We start from the raw sequence: 14,418 nt of genomic DNA on the forward strand, positions 1-14,418 counted from the left end.
TCACAACACTATGAGATTTGAAACTAGGAGAAAAAACAGGGGGGGGGGGGAAACTAAAATAACACAAACACGTGGAGGCTAAACAATGTTACTACATTACCAGTGGATCACTGAGGAAATAAAATAGGAAATTAAAAAATAAATCTAAAGACAAATGACAACAAAGATGCAATATCCAAAACATAGAGGGCACAGCAAAAGCAGTTCTAAGAAGGGAAGTTTTTAATAATACAATCTTAAGTAATCAAAAACTAAAATAAATAACCTATCCTTATACCTGAGGCAGCAAGAGAAAGAATACACAAAACCAAAGTTAGTAGAATGAAAGAAGCCATAATAATCAAAGCAGTAATAAATGAAATAGAGACAAAGAAAAGAGTAGCAAAGATCAATGAGACTAAAATCTGGTTCTTTGTGAAATAAGCAAAATTAATAAAAGTTTAACCAAATTCATCAAACAGCAAAGGAAAACGGTTCAAATCAATAAAATGAGAAATAAAAAAGAAGTTACAATGCACAATACAGAAATACAAAGGATCATAAGGGACTACTAGAAGAAACTGTATGCCATTAAAAAACAACCTGAAAGAAATGGACAACTTCTTAGAAAAGTCTCCCAAAACTGAATCAGGAAGAAACAGTAAATATAAACAAACCAATCACAAGTACTAAGATTGAAACTGTGATTTAAAATGTTCCAACAAACAAATAACCAGAACCCAATAGCTTTACAGGCAAATTCTGTCAAAATTTAGAGAAGAATTGACACCTATTTTTCTGAAACTCTTCCCAAAAATTGCAGAGGAAGGAACATTCTGAAGATCATTAAATGAGACCACCATCACCCTGATACCAAAAACAAAGATATCACAAAAAAAGAATATTACAGGCCAATATCACTGATGAACATAGATGCAAAAATCTTCAACAAAATACTAGCAAACTGAATCCAACAAGGCATAAAAAGGATCATACACCATAATCAAGTGGGATTTATTTCAGAGATGCAAAGTTTGTCCAATATACACAAATCAATTGATGTGATACACCACAATTGGTAAAGAATCTTTCAGTCAGTAAAGAATCTGCCTGCAATGCAGGAGACCCAGGTCCAATTCCTGGGTCAGGAAGATCCCCTGGAGAAGGAAATGGCAACCCACTCCAGTATTCTTGCCTGGAGAATCCCATGGACAGAAAAGCCTGGCAAGCTACAGTCATGGGGTCCCGGGAGTCAGACATGACTTAATGACTAAACCACCACCACCACCACCACCACCACCACATTAACAAACTAAAGAGTAAAACCATATGATCATCCTAACTGATGCAGAAAAATTTTTGACAAAATTCAACACCCATTTATGATAAAAACTGTAGACTGTGGGAATAGAGGGATGCTACCTCAGCATAATAAAGACCATATTCGACAAATCCAGAGCTTCCCTGATAGCTCAGTTGGCAAAGAATGCACCTGTGATGGGAGACCCCCCAGATCCATTCCTGAGTTGGAAAGATCTGCTGGAGAAAGGATAGACTACCCACTCCAATAATCTTGGGCTTCCCTTGTAGTTCAGATCATAAAGAATCTGCCTGCAATGCAGGAGACCTGGCTTAGATCCCTGGGTTGGGAAGATCCCCTGGAGAAGGGAAAGGCTAACCACTCTAGTGTTCTGGCCTACAGAGTTCCATGGAGTAAACCCACGGAGTCACAAAGATTTAGACACAATTGAATGACTTTCACTTTCATGATAAACCCATAGCAAACATTACTCTCAATGATTAAAACTGAAAGCACTTCTTCTAAGACCAGGGACAAGACAAGGATGTTCCCTCTCACCATTTTTATTCAACATAGTTTTGGAGAGACATCTTTCGGTTCTTCCAACCCTTTGTTGACACCACTCTTAAACATTGTATTTTAATGCAATTGAAAGTTCAATGTTTATATGATAATGCCTTTTAGGTTAAATGTTTAAATGGGTACTACTTCTACAAAGCAATTTTTGAAAGTAATTTGGATATAAATATAAGAATTGTCATAATTGTTTGAAACTTAAACATGTTGTAAAGGTCTGTTTTAACTAAAACTAGGAAAAAATTAAAAAGTATATAGCTGGAATATTATACAGTATACTTATAAATCTTTTACTATATTATTAAAGTTTTAACTATTTAAGAATCATTATTGATTAGTGGCCATATATGATAAGCCCAAACCAAACATTATTCTCAATGGTGAAAAACTGAAAACATTCCCCCTAAGATCAGCAACAAAACAAGGGTGTCCACTCTCATCACTATTATTCAACATAGTTTTGGAAGTTCTAGCTACAATAATCAGAGAAGAAAAAGAAGCAAAAGGAATCCAGATTGGAAAAGGAAAAACAAAGCTCTCACTGTTTGCAGATGACATGATAGTACACATAGAAAACCTTAAAGATACTATCAGAAAATTACTAAAACTAGTCAATGAATTTAGCAAAGTCTCAGGATGCAAAATCAATACACAGAAAACACTCACATCCCTATATACCAGCAATGAAAAATCAGAAAAAGAAATTAAGGAATCAACCCCATTCACCATTACAACAAAAAGAATTAAATATCTAGGAATAGACCTACCTAACCTTGGACTGCAAGGAGATCCAACCAGTCCATTTTGAAGGAGATCAGGCCTGGGTGTTCATTGGAAGGACTGATGCTAAAGCTGAAACTCCCATACTTTGGCCACCTCATGTGAAGAGTTGACTCATTGGAAAAGACTCTGATGCTGGGAGGGATTGGGGGCAGGAGGAGAAGGGGACAACAGAGGATGAGGTGGCTGGATGGCATCACCGACTCTATGGACATGAGTTTGGGTGAACTCCGGGAGTTGGTGATGGACAGGGAGTCCTGGCATGCTGCAATTCATGGGGTTGCAAAGAGTTGGACATGACTGAGTGACTTAACTGAACTGAAGGAGACAAAAGAATTGCACACAGAAAATTAAAAGACACTGATGAAAGAAATTAAAGATGATATAAACAGATGAAGAGATTGTCCATACTCCTGGATAGGAAGAATCAATATTGTGAAAATGACTATACAACCAAATGCAATCTACAGATTCAATGCAATCCTTATCAAATTATCACTGGCATTTTTCACAGAACTAGAATAGAAAAATTCACAATTCATATGGAAACATAAAAGACCCCAAATACCCAAAGAAGTCTTGAGAAAGAAGAATGGAGCTGGAGAATCAAACTTCCTGATTTCAGATTATACTACAAAGTTACAGTCATTAAGACAGTATGTCACTGGCACAAAAACAGAAATATAGGCCAATGGAACAAGATAGAAAGCCCAGAAATAAACTGATGCACCTATCGTTACCTTATTTTTGACAAAGGAGGCAAGAATATACAATGGAGCAAAGACAGTCTTTTCAATAAGTGTTGCTGGGAAAATTGGACAGGTACATGTAAAAGAATGAATTTAGAACAATTCCTAACACCATAAATAAAGATAAACTCAAAATGTACTACAGAGCTAAATGTAAGACCCAAAACTATAAAACTCTAACAGGAAAACATAGGCAGAGAACTCACTGACATAAATCAAGGCAAGATCCTCTATGATCCACCTCCTAGAGTAATGGAAATAAAAGCAAAAGTAGACAAGTGAGACCTGGTTAACCTTAAAAGCTTTTGCACAGCAAAGAAGCTATAAACAAGGTGAAAAGATAGCCCTCAGAATGGGAGAAAATAGTAGCAAATGATACAACTGACAGAGGATTAGCTTCCAAAGTATACAAGCAGCTCATATAACTCAATACCAAAAAACAAACAACTCAATAAAAAGGTGCGAAAAACACTTAAACTGACATTTCTCCAAAGAAGACATATACATGGCTAACAAATACATGAAAAGATGCTCAACATCACTCATTATTAGAGAAATGCAAATCAAAACTACAATGAGATATCACCTCACATTGGTCAGAATGGCCGTCGTCAAAATGTGTACAAATAATAAATGCTGGAGAAAGTGTGGAAGAAAGGGAAACCGTTTGCACTGTTGGTGGGAATGTAAGCTGATAAAGCTACTACAGAAGACAGTATGGAGATTCTTTTAAAAACTAGGAATAAAACCACAATGTGCTGTGTTTTAGTTGCTAAATTGTGTCCAACTCTTTCAATCCCATGGACTGTGCCTGCCAGGCTCCTCTGTCCATGGGATTCTCCAGGCAAGAATATTGGAGTGGCTTGCCATTTCCTCCTCCAGGGGATCTTCCTGACCTAGGAAATGAACCCAAGTCTCCCGCATTGCAGGCAGATGATTTACCAACTGAGCTATGAGGGGAGCCCATCTATGACCCAGCAATCTCACTCTTAGGCATATACCCTGAGGAAACCAAAACTAAAAAAGACACATGTATCCAAATATTCATTGCAGCACTATTTACAATAGCTAGAACATGAAAGCAACCTAGATGACCATTGATAGATGAATGGATAAATAAATTGTGCTACATATATATACAATGGGATATTACTGAGCCAGAAAAAGGAACTCATTTGAGTCAGTTCTAATGAGGTGGATGAAACTAGAGCCTATTATATAGAGTGAAGTAAGTCATAGAGAAAAAGATAAATATTGTATACTAATGTATATATATGTTCTAGAAGGATGGCATCAAAGAATTTATTTGCAGGGCAGCAATGGAGAAACAGACATAGAGAACAGACTTATGGACATGGGAGAGGAGATGAGAGGATGAGATATATGGAGAAAGTAACATGGAAACTTACATTACTATATGTAAACTAGATGAAGTGAAGAAGTGAACTGAAAGTTGCTCAGTTGTGTCTGACTCTTTGCGACCCATGGGTATAGTCCATGGAATTCTCCGGGCCAGAATACTGGAGTGGGTGGCTGTTCCCTTCTCCAGGGAATCTTCCCAACCCAGAGATCATACCCAATTCGCCTGCATTGCAGGGGGATTCTTTACCAGCTGAGCCACAAAGGAAGCCCAAGAATACTGGAGTGGGTAGCCTATCCCTTCTCCAGAGGATATTCCCCACCCAGGAATCCAACCGTGGTCTCCTGTCTTGCAGGCAGATTCTTTACCAGGTAAACTATCAGGGAAGGCTGTAAAATAAATAGCCAGTGGAAATTTGCTGTATGTCTCAGTGAACTCAAGCGGGGGCTCTATACCAACCAGAGAAGTAGGATGGGGAGGGAGATGGGAGGGAGTTTCAAGAGGGAAGAAACATATAGATGCCTATGGCTGATTCATGTTGAGTTTTGACAGAAAACAGCAAAATTCTGTAAAGCAATTATCCTTCAATTTAAAAATGTGAGAAAAAAAAGACACAGATGTATAGAACAGTCTTTTGGACTCTGTGGGAGAGGGAGAGGGTGAGATGATTTGGGAGAATGGCATTGAAACATGTATAATATCATATAAGAAATGAATCACCAGTCTAGGTTCGACACAGGATACAGGATGCTTGGGGCTGGTGCGCTGGGATGACCCAGAGAGATGGTATGGGGAGGGAGGTGGGAGGGGGGTTCAGGATTGGGAACTCATGTACACCCGTGGTGGATTCATGTTGATGTATGGCAAAACCAATAAAATATTGTAAAGTTAAAAAAAAATAAAATCTGGAAAAAAATGAATAAATTTTAAAAAAGAATCATTATTTAGGATTGCTATTTAGGATCATTTTTAGGATTCATTTTCTAGGATTATTAGAAGAATCTTTATCTAGGATTATTTTTAGAATCTAAGCTTTTAGTTTCAGGTTCAACAAGGACTCACGTTCAAAAAAATTAATCGTAAGGAAGTATAGTCCCAAGACATTCTGTAAATCGGGCCTATTATTTTCATTATCTTTTCATTTATTCTCTGTTGTGTTATTTGTAACTTGTATATGCTTCAGATTTAAAGAAAATGTAAGAACAGCAAAAAACAAGGTTAGATTATATGGATGCCTTAAAACCTATGCACAAAGCTGACTGATCATTTAACAATAGCAAATGATTAAGTTTTACCTCGTTATTTAAGGAAAATACTGCAATAGATTTTCCTGTGAATAATGCCAGTTTTAAAGCAAGGTAGCAGTCAAATATCCCCTTTTAACATTTATACTTTTTCTTTAGAGTTCACTTAAATTGACATTACCAATATCAATACCTTTTCTATGTCTTAAAAGTATACTTTTATAGAGGTTTTAAAATAACTGTCTCTGAAAAAAATATTATCTGACCTTCTGTGGAATCTGGGCAAGGGCTGATGCAATCATATTAGACTTTTCTTCTGAGAGGTTTTTGATCATTGACCCCAGAGTAAACACCACAACTCCATCTTTTCCAGAGCTTTGAACAAACTCTTCGAATTCCTATGAAGAAAACAGTGTTTGTAATATAAAAGCTTACAGTTATAATAGATGTCGCACTTTTTTCTCAATGTGTCTGAATAATTAGAACAATTCTGTACTTTCAAATATTAATGATTTCACTGTATAATAGATGACCTGAAATCATTTGTTATTAAACAAATTAAAAATTATTTTTACTAAAGGCTCACTTAGTAAAGCATATTCCAGGTATGTGTGTTTCTGTGCATGCATGTTTGTGTATACAAATTATTGACCACCTGTTATCTTCTGCCATTTGCTGAACTCTTTACATGTCTCATGTAGCTTACATATATGGTAATTTTATGAGATATGTATACATTTATATATTTCAGTAAGGTTAAGTAATTTGTCCAAGCCTACACAGCAGTAGGTGGCAGAGCAAATTTCAACCTTTAAGCTAAATAGTTCTGGTTCTTAGTCTTAGAAGCTAATAAGATTATCTTTTATTTTTCTGCTGAATCATGGTCAGCACAATGATATGATTTTGGTATATTTACTTTTCCTGTTTTCTAACTTTCAATTTTCTTTTATTTTGGTTATATTTGTTTTTTATATAAGCTTCTGCAAACACAATCAAGAATGAGGTAGCCAAGTAACTCCTGACCAGACAAGTAATGCAGAAATACCTATAAAACATACTCTGAGGATTATAGGAATATAGTAGAAATATATAATTTTAAGTTAAAAATAAAAACAGCATATTCAATCAAACTGAAATAAAAGAAATCTTTTCATCCTGTAAATACTAGCAAAACTAAATTACTAAATAAAACAAGAGAAAAATACGTGAGATTTAAAATGTAAAGCCAGGTAAGAGATTTATTTTCAGGGATTTCTCACATGGTTACAGAGGCTGGCAAGTTTAATGTGCACAACAGCCCGTTAGGCTGGAGACTCAGAGAAAAGCCACTGCTGTAATTCAAGTCTGAAGGTTACCTACTGGCAGAATTCAGTCTTTTGTTCTATCCACATCTTCAACTAATAGGATGAGGCTTATCCACATAACAAAGAGTAATTCGTTTACTCAAAGCTCACATATATAAAAGTTAATGTCATCTGAAAGTAGCCTCTCAGTAACTTCCAGAAAAATGTTTGTCTAAACAGCTGAGTACCTAGCCAGAGAAGTTAATACATAAAATTACCCATTACACTATATTTATGGATGATTTGACTTAAAATATAATCTTATCTTTATTTTCAATTATAGCATGGTATTCTTGAGATACTAGAAAATATTTTAACATTTACATAAAATAGATTTTCATGAATAGTGAACGGACTTTGAACAAGAAAAGAAAACATTGAGGACTACTTCAATCAGATAATAATACATAATCCAAAATAATGGTATTCACCTTCTGATTGTAGTGTATAGTCTAAGAAAATGATAACCATTAAATTTTATTCTGTATTCTCAGTTTGCAAATCAAATCTTAATAATAATTAACTAGAAATCATTTAAGAGATAAACACTCCTATAGGAAAATAATAAGCATGTTTAATTACCTTAGGTAGGGGCTTTGCAGGCTTGCAGTGCAGTCCTCCAACAAATTCAGTATTAGGTAAATAAGGCTGAGGAAATTCAAAATCCCAGTAACTTCGAAACAACCACATGTCAGCTTTCCCCATAATCTCACATAGTGTGATTGGTTTCCCTGAATAAAAATGAAGGATAATAGAGGGGAAACAATCTGATATGGTAAATGGAAGATATTTCTCCACCTAATTTTCTAAGTAAATTCTTGAAGACCAATACTGAGCCTTTGCAACCCAGCTTACGTATCAATTGGCCTTTTACCCTGAAGAGGACACAATCATCAGAATATGAATAAGTAAACACAGATATAAGTATGCAGCAAAACCAAAAGCCTGTTGCTTTCTTTCTGGCAATGGAATCTTTCATCTTGAGCTAACCCTGAACCCACTCATGTGCTTGTAGGAAGTACAAGAAACTTAGGCAATGATCCTCAGCCTTCTGTGGTAGAGTCACACCTTCTGAAATTCCAGTTTATCTCATCCTCATTGCCCAAAAAGTCTCTGACTATGTTGATAATCAACTTGTGTTTTATCCTTCTTTTTTTCTACTGTTTTCAAGTGTGCTGTCACAATAAATTACATCCTGAATACTTTTAGTACAATTCTTAAAGTGATTGTTTCACTTGCTATAGTAAAGGAAAGTTCTTATTTTACAAGATTTCATCCTCTTCGATAAAGATATTGCATTGCACAATAATCTGGTGGTGAAATATTTGCTATTTTGACATATTTAGTTAACAAACAGTACAAAAGGGTTCCTTTGAACTGAATTGGAAGCCAACTGAATATTTACAGAATAAGAACTCAAATTAGTGACCCTGAATTGGATCATCTTCCTTAGTTTCAAGCAGAGTTTCATCTCTGAATTTTATATATCTACTGCAGTATACCAAACCTTACCCAGAATGTTGGTGTCCTTTTGAAATATGTGCTCTGTGTCACCAATAGGAGGAAACCATAGCTGTCTGATTTCTCACTACAAGACTTTTTAATATTCTCCTTGATGTTCTAAGTGTGCTAAGGATTTTACTAGAAAAATATAAGAGATTTTGAACTCCTAGGAAGATCTATCTGCATAAGAGATCAAGGCAAATTTCAGTAAATGAGGGGATTGACTCTGGTGATTACAATATCCAGTTTCATACTCAACATATATCTTTATGAAAATGTGTGCACACGTTAGGTTGTTGTTTGTTTTTAATTTTCTCTAACTTTTGAGTTAAAATACATTGAAATTAATTGTTAACTGGCATATTTTGGTCTGGTAGAAAATATCAATTCCAAAATTATGATTTTATTGCCCTATAGGATTTTTTTGGGGCCAATTTTGTGTCTAACCTAGAGGTTTATAAATAGTTTCTCAATTTTTTGAAATTAATGCTATCTTTCTGGTTTAGTCATCAATTATTTGAACATATATATGACATGTTTTAATGAAAAATTTTGTAAATTATGAGCTATACTTTTTAAAATTTGAAAAACATAGTTGGAATGCACTGTATAATGATGATTTTAAATTTTAAATTCTATATCTTGTAGCTTTTTAATATATATAAGTAAGAAATATGTCTTTCTTCTATTTACCAAGTATTTAATTCTTCTCAGATTATTGATATATTCCACCAAAGAATATTCTAAGTTGATAAGAACTATGGAAGAATCATGGACAGAGTAATACCCTATCACTAGAAAAGATGTCCCTAAACTGAGTGTCAGACTGCTGGGACCAGAAGTAAACCAGTTCAGTTCAGTTGTAGATCAATCAAGGATAAATCCATGACTCAGAAAATGTCAGCTTAATGAGATTTTAAATTAACTTTGCTCAGTGTTGCCTCTTGTAGCTTGAACTCTGAACATGAATTTGTGATGGTTTCTGCCCATATTTTATAGGGCCAGGTCTAGAGATATAAGCACCTGTTTCTGTCACAAAATGCGGAGAAGTTTCAGTACAACATGTCGACACCAATTAGGTAATATGCTTTTTTGAACATATTATATATTGCCAAGTGGCATAGTTCATTAGAAGCAGTCATGTTGCTTCTGCATGTTGAATAATTTCTCAGAAGAAATATTTAAATAGATACTCAAAAAAAGGAAAAAGGAAGTGGCTATATAAAATAAGATATCACAACTATATTTCTTTTTTAAGTTTTGGGGAATAAACACAACTTTTAGAAATGATAGGATATTAGAGATACACCTATTAAAATAAGTAACAAGGAAAATAATTTTAAAAATTCATATGAAAATGAAAAAGTTCCAAATAGAAAAATCAATCTTGAGAAAGTAAAACAAAGCTGGAGGCATCATACACTCTGATTTTAAGGGTTATTATAAAGCTATAGTAATCAAAATAATACAGCTAAAAACAGTCACTTAGTCCATTGGAGCAGAATTAAAAGCCCCAAAATAAACTCATGCATATTTATTCAACTAATATTTCACAATGGAGCCAAAAATATTCAATGAAGGAAGATAATCTTTTAAATAATTCTTGCTGAAAAAAATGGATATTCACATACAAAGGAATAAAACTAGTCCCTGATCTTATTCCACTACAAAATTATATTAAAATGGATTAAAGACTTAAATATATGACCTAAAACCATAAAATTCCTCAAGGAAAACAAATGGGAAATAATTCTTGACACTCATCATGGCAGTGAATTTAAAATGTAACACCTAAAGTATAAGTAACAAAATTAAATTAAAAATTAAAAATGAACAAGTAGAACTACTTCCAATTAGAAGGTTCTGCATACTGCACAGAAAAAGAAATGATCAACAAAATAAGAAGGCAGCCTATGAAAACAGAGAAAATATTTGCAAACCATATGCCTGTGTAGGTGCTGCCACCTAAAATATAGAAGGAACTCACACAATTCAATAGCACATAAACAAATAATTAAATTTTTAAAAGTTAGCTGAGGAATTGAATAAACATTCAGTTAGTCAATAAGAATCTGAAATGGTGCTCAACATTACTAGTGACCAAGAAAATTCAAAGCAAAACTGTAAAGAATTAACATCTCATACCTGTTATGAGGGCTATCATCAAAATGATAAGAGACAAATGCTGGTGAGGAGGTAGTGAAAAGAGACGAACAAGTTTACAGTTAGTGCAAATGTAAATCAGTACAGCCAATAAGGAAAATGTTATGGAGGTGCCTCAAAATTTAAAAATAACTTTATTTTATTTGATTTTACCATATGATCCAGAAATTCCATTCATGGGTATGAAAATAGAAAAAACAAAACAAAACAGATCATTGCACTCTTGAGCTCATTGCTGCAGTATTCACAATAGCCAAAATCATGGAAACAATCTAAGTGTTTATAAACACATGAATGGATAAAGAAAATATAATTACAGATAGAGTGGAACATTATTAAGTCATGAGAAACAAGGAAAACTTGCCATTTGCCTAAACATGAATGGATCTTGAGGATATTATGTTAAGGGAAGTAAGAAAGGAAATATATCACTTATATGTGGAATCTAAGAGAAAACCAAACTAAAACAAACTATAGACACTGAAAAAATTGGTGGTTGCCGGATGCTAAGGTTGTAGCATGGTCACAATAGGTAGTTGAAGGTGATCAAATGGTACAAAGTTCCAGTTCTAAAGTAAGTAATCCAGTAATTTACAGCATGGTGACTATAGTTACTAACACTGTATTGTCCTAAGAAAGTAGATCTTATGAGTTCTCAGATAAAAACCCATTTGTAACTATGTGTAGCGATGGATATTATCTACAGTGATTGTTTCACAGTATGTAGAAATATCTTATCATTATGCTGTATACATGTGATGAAACAAAATTATTTTAAGGCAGGGCAAGAAATATTTGGCATAAAAATTTCTCTGCCACTTAAGTCGGTGCCCAGCACTCCTCGTTTTAGTGTGCAATATTCTTCTGCATTATGTATTAACTAGATCCCCACAGAAGACACAGGAAAGTTTACTCTACAAAAAGCAATTTCCTCCTGGCCCTAGCAAGGTAGCTTGTTAGGAGTTAACATTCCTTTCTTAATCCCTTAAGGGGTCACGATGACCCACTACTCACTTTTTAGGACTATATAAACTGGCAATATATTGCTTTAATGGATGACTCTTTCATGTATAACCCTTTCCCTCAAAAATTTATATAACAGTGCTTTGGCTTCTAATGTGCATAATATTCCTCAGATCTTCCTAACAGACTTTCTCCAGGGTTACAATCCTCAGATTGGCTCAAATAAAATTTTCCATTTCCTTCTTAAGTTGACTCTTGATTAATCTTTTGTCACCAGCTGAAACTAACACAATGTTACATGCTAGTAACACTTTAAAAAACCTAACTACGTGATGTAAAAAAGGTACTTCTTTCTCAAAAGTAATTTACCTCTTAACGCAAAATTTATTTAACATAATCACATAAAAATAATAAAAAATAAATTATTCAAAAGAAATGAAAGAAGGGCTAAATGGACTTTCGTGAGCTCTTCCACAAAAGTTTCTTTAGTTACTGAAAGCTGGAGGATCTCCACAATATCCAGAACATTGGTGTGATCAAATCAGAGTAGAGAAAAACTTTGTGCTCAGGGTCAAAAGTCACTACTTCACCTCTAATGCAATTTTAAATAGAACAACAGAAACAAAACACCGAGGTGATTTACAAAATCTGGAAACATAGTCCTTTAGGAAAAAATCTTTTTTTTTTTTTTTTTACACTTTAGAAGACAAGATCAGATGAAACCAAATCACATTATTCATTTTCTAGTTTCATGTTCAACACATTGCAAACCTGGCCACCAATTAACCATTCCTTCACAGAACATAAATATAAAGCTTTAGGAAGAGCAAGTTAATCAGAAAGAAAACAGGCTGAGAAAGATGAGAAGCAAAATTCAAAGAAGTAGTCCAAGTTTTTGAAAATTAAGCACATTGTCAGATTTGGGTTTTCCAGACACTCCAAGAAATCATACATAAATATAGAGAATATTCCTTCTCGGATATATCATTGGCCTTCCTCTGGTAGCTCAGATGCTAAAGAATCAGCCTGCAATGCAGGAAACCTGGGTTCAATCTCCGGGCTGGAAAGATTCCCTGGAGGATGGAATGTTATCTGTATTCAATCATATAGCACAAAACCAAAAAAAAGAGTGTTATTATTTCTTAAATTCAAAACAGTGTAGCCACAGGTGCTTGGATCTTCTTCATCTAAAATACTTTTTGTAAGTTTTCATACGGTCAGATAAATATTTACAATTTTATAGGTTATAAGAATACTTATTATATACATATTTCTCTTACCTAAAACCTTGCTGTAATACTCATCCCATTCTGGAAACACGTAATATGAATATATCATGTCATTCATTGTATATAGTAACCAGTTCTCCAGCCTCTGTATAAAAGTCATCTTGTCTGTCAGTCTTGATGTGACACCAGGAACATATGAAGAAGGCATAGGAAGCCCAGCACACAGTCTTTCAAAGACATTTCCATAGAAAAACCGAAAAGTGTATACAAATGGAATATTCAGGAGTTCAGCCACCAATTCCCACAAAAACTTAAAGGGTCAGCAATACAGACATCAAACTTGGCTGCCTGTAGCCTGCTGAGTAACTCCTTGTTAGTGACAGCACTGTCACACACTCTTTTGGTTGTTAATAAAAATTTTCTGCCTATGTTTGCCAGTTTCATTTGCATTTCCCACCATGAGAGTTTTGGCAGTGCAAATGTAGCTTCATAGAGAATGGTATTGAGCTCTTCCATGAAAGTTTCTTTAGTTACTGAAAGCTGGAGGATCTCCACATTATAGGGAACCTTAGTATCATTAATCAGAAGACTTTGTGAAGGTACCAGGACAGTTATCTCATGCCCACGAAGGTGAAGCTCTTCTAGAATAACTTGTAAATTAATCCAGTGACTAAAATCCACAGGCCATACAAGAACTTTGCCCGTCCTCCCAGAGTTAAGGAGACATAGCTGCAGGATGAAAAGATGCAAAAGCCTTTCACAGTCTTCATGGTTAACTCTTGCTTGAATTAAATCTGGGCTTAAACCAAATGCATGAAACACAATCCAAAGATCTCTCCTTAGCAATCCCAATCAATTTATAGTGGCTGGGCTGAACTTTGAAGTGTGTACTTTGTATTATGGATTAAAATGAAAAGCAACTACTTTGATGGGGAAAAAAATACACTGACTTAGGAAATATATACTCAGGCTTTAACACAAATCCATAATAATTTCTAAGTAATGATAGAAAATCCAGCATTATGTGATTGAATATTCTATTAAGTCTAAAGTTTTGAACTCTTTTGTTTGTTTTATTTGAATGCTCATTTGAACAGGAAGGTCTCTGTAGTGTTTCTTTTACTGATAATTCTGCTAGATATTGTAGATATGGAAGAGATCATCACTTAATGCCAGAAATATGCATACTTTAAGAGGTGTTAAGGCAGGGAGATTTATTTTTAATTTTA

General features: G+C 34.4%; 1 pseudogene; it reads right to left on the bottom strand.

The window, feature by feature from the left end:
- Positions 1–14,023, bottom strand: part of LOC114108654 (UDP-glucuronosyltransferase 2C1-like) — a 35,700-nt pseudogene extending 21,677 nt beyond the window's left edge.
- Positions 14,024–14,418: the final 395 nt, after the last annotated feature.

This window comes from Ovis aries, chromosome 6 (genome assembly GCF_016772045.2).
Source record: "Ovis aries strain OAR_USU_Benz2616 breed Rambouillet chromosome 6, ARS-UI_Ramb_v3.0, whole genome shotgun sequence".
Taxonomy (NCBI): domain Eukaryota; kingdom Metazoa; phylum Chordata; class Mammalia; order Artiodactyla; family Bovidae; genus Ovis; species Ovis aries.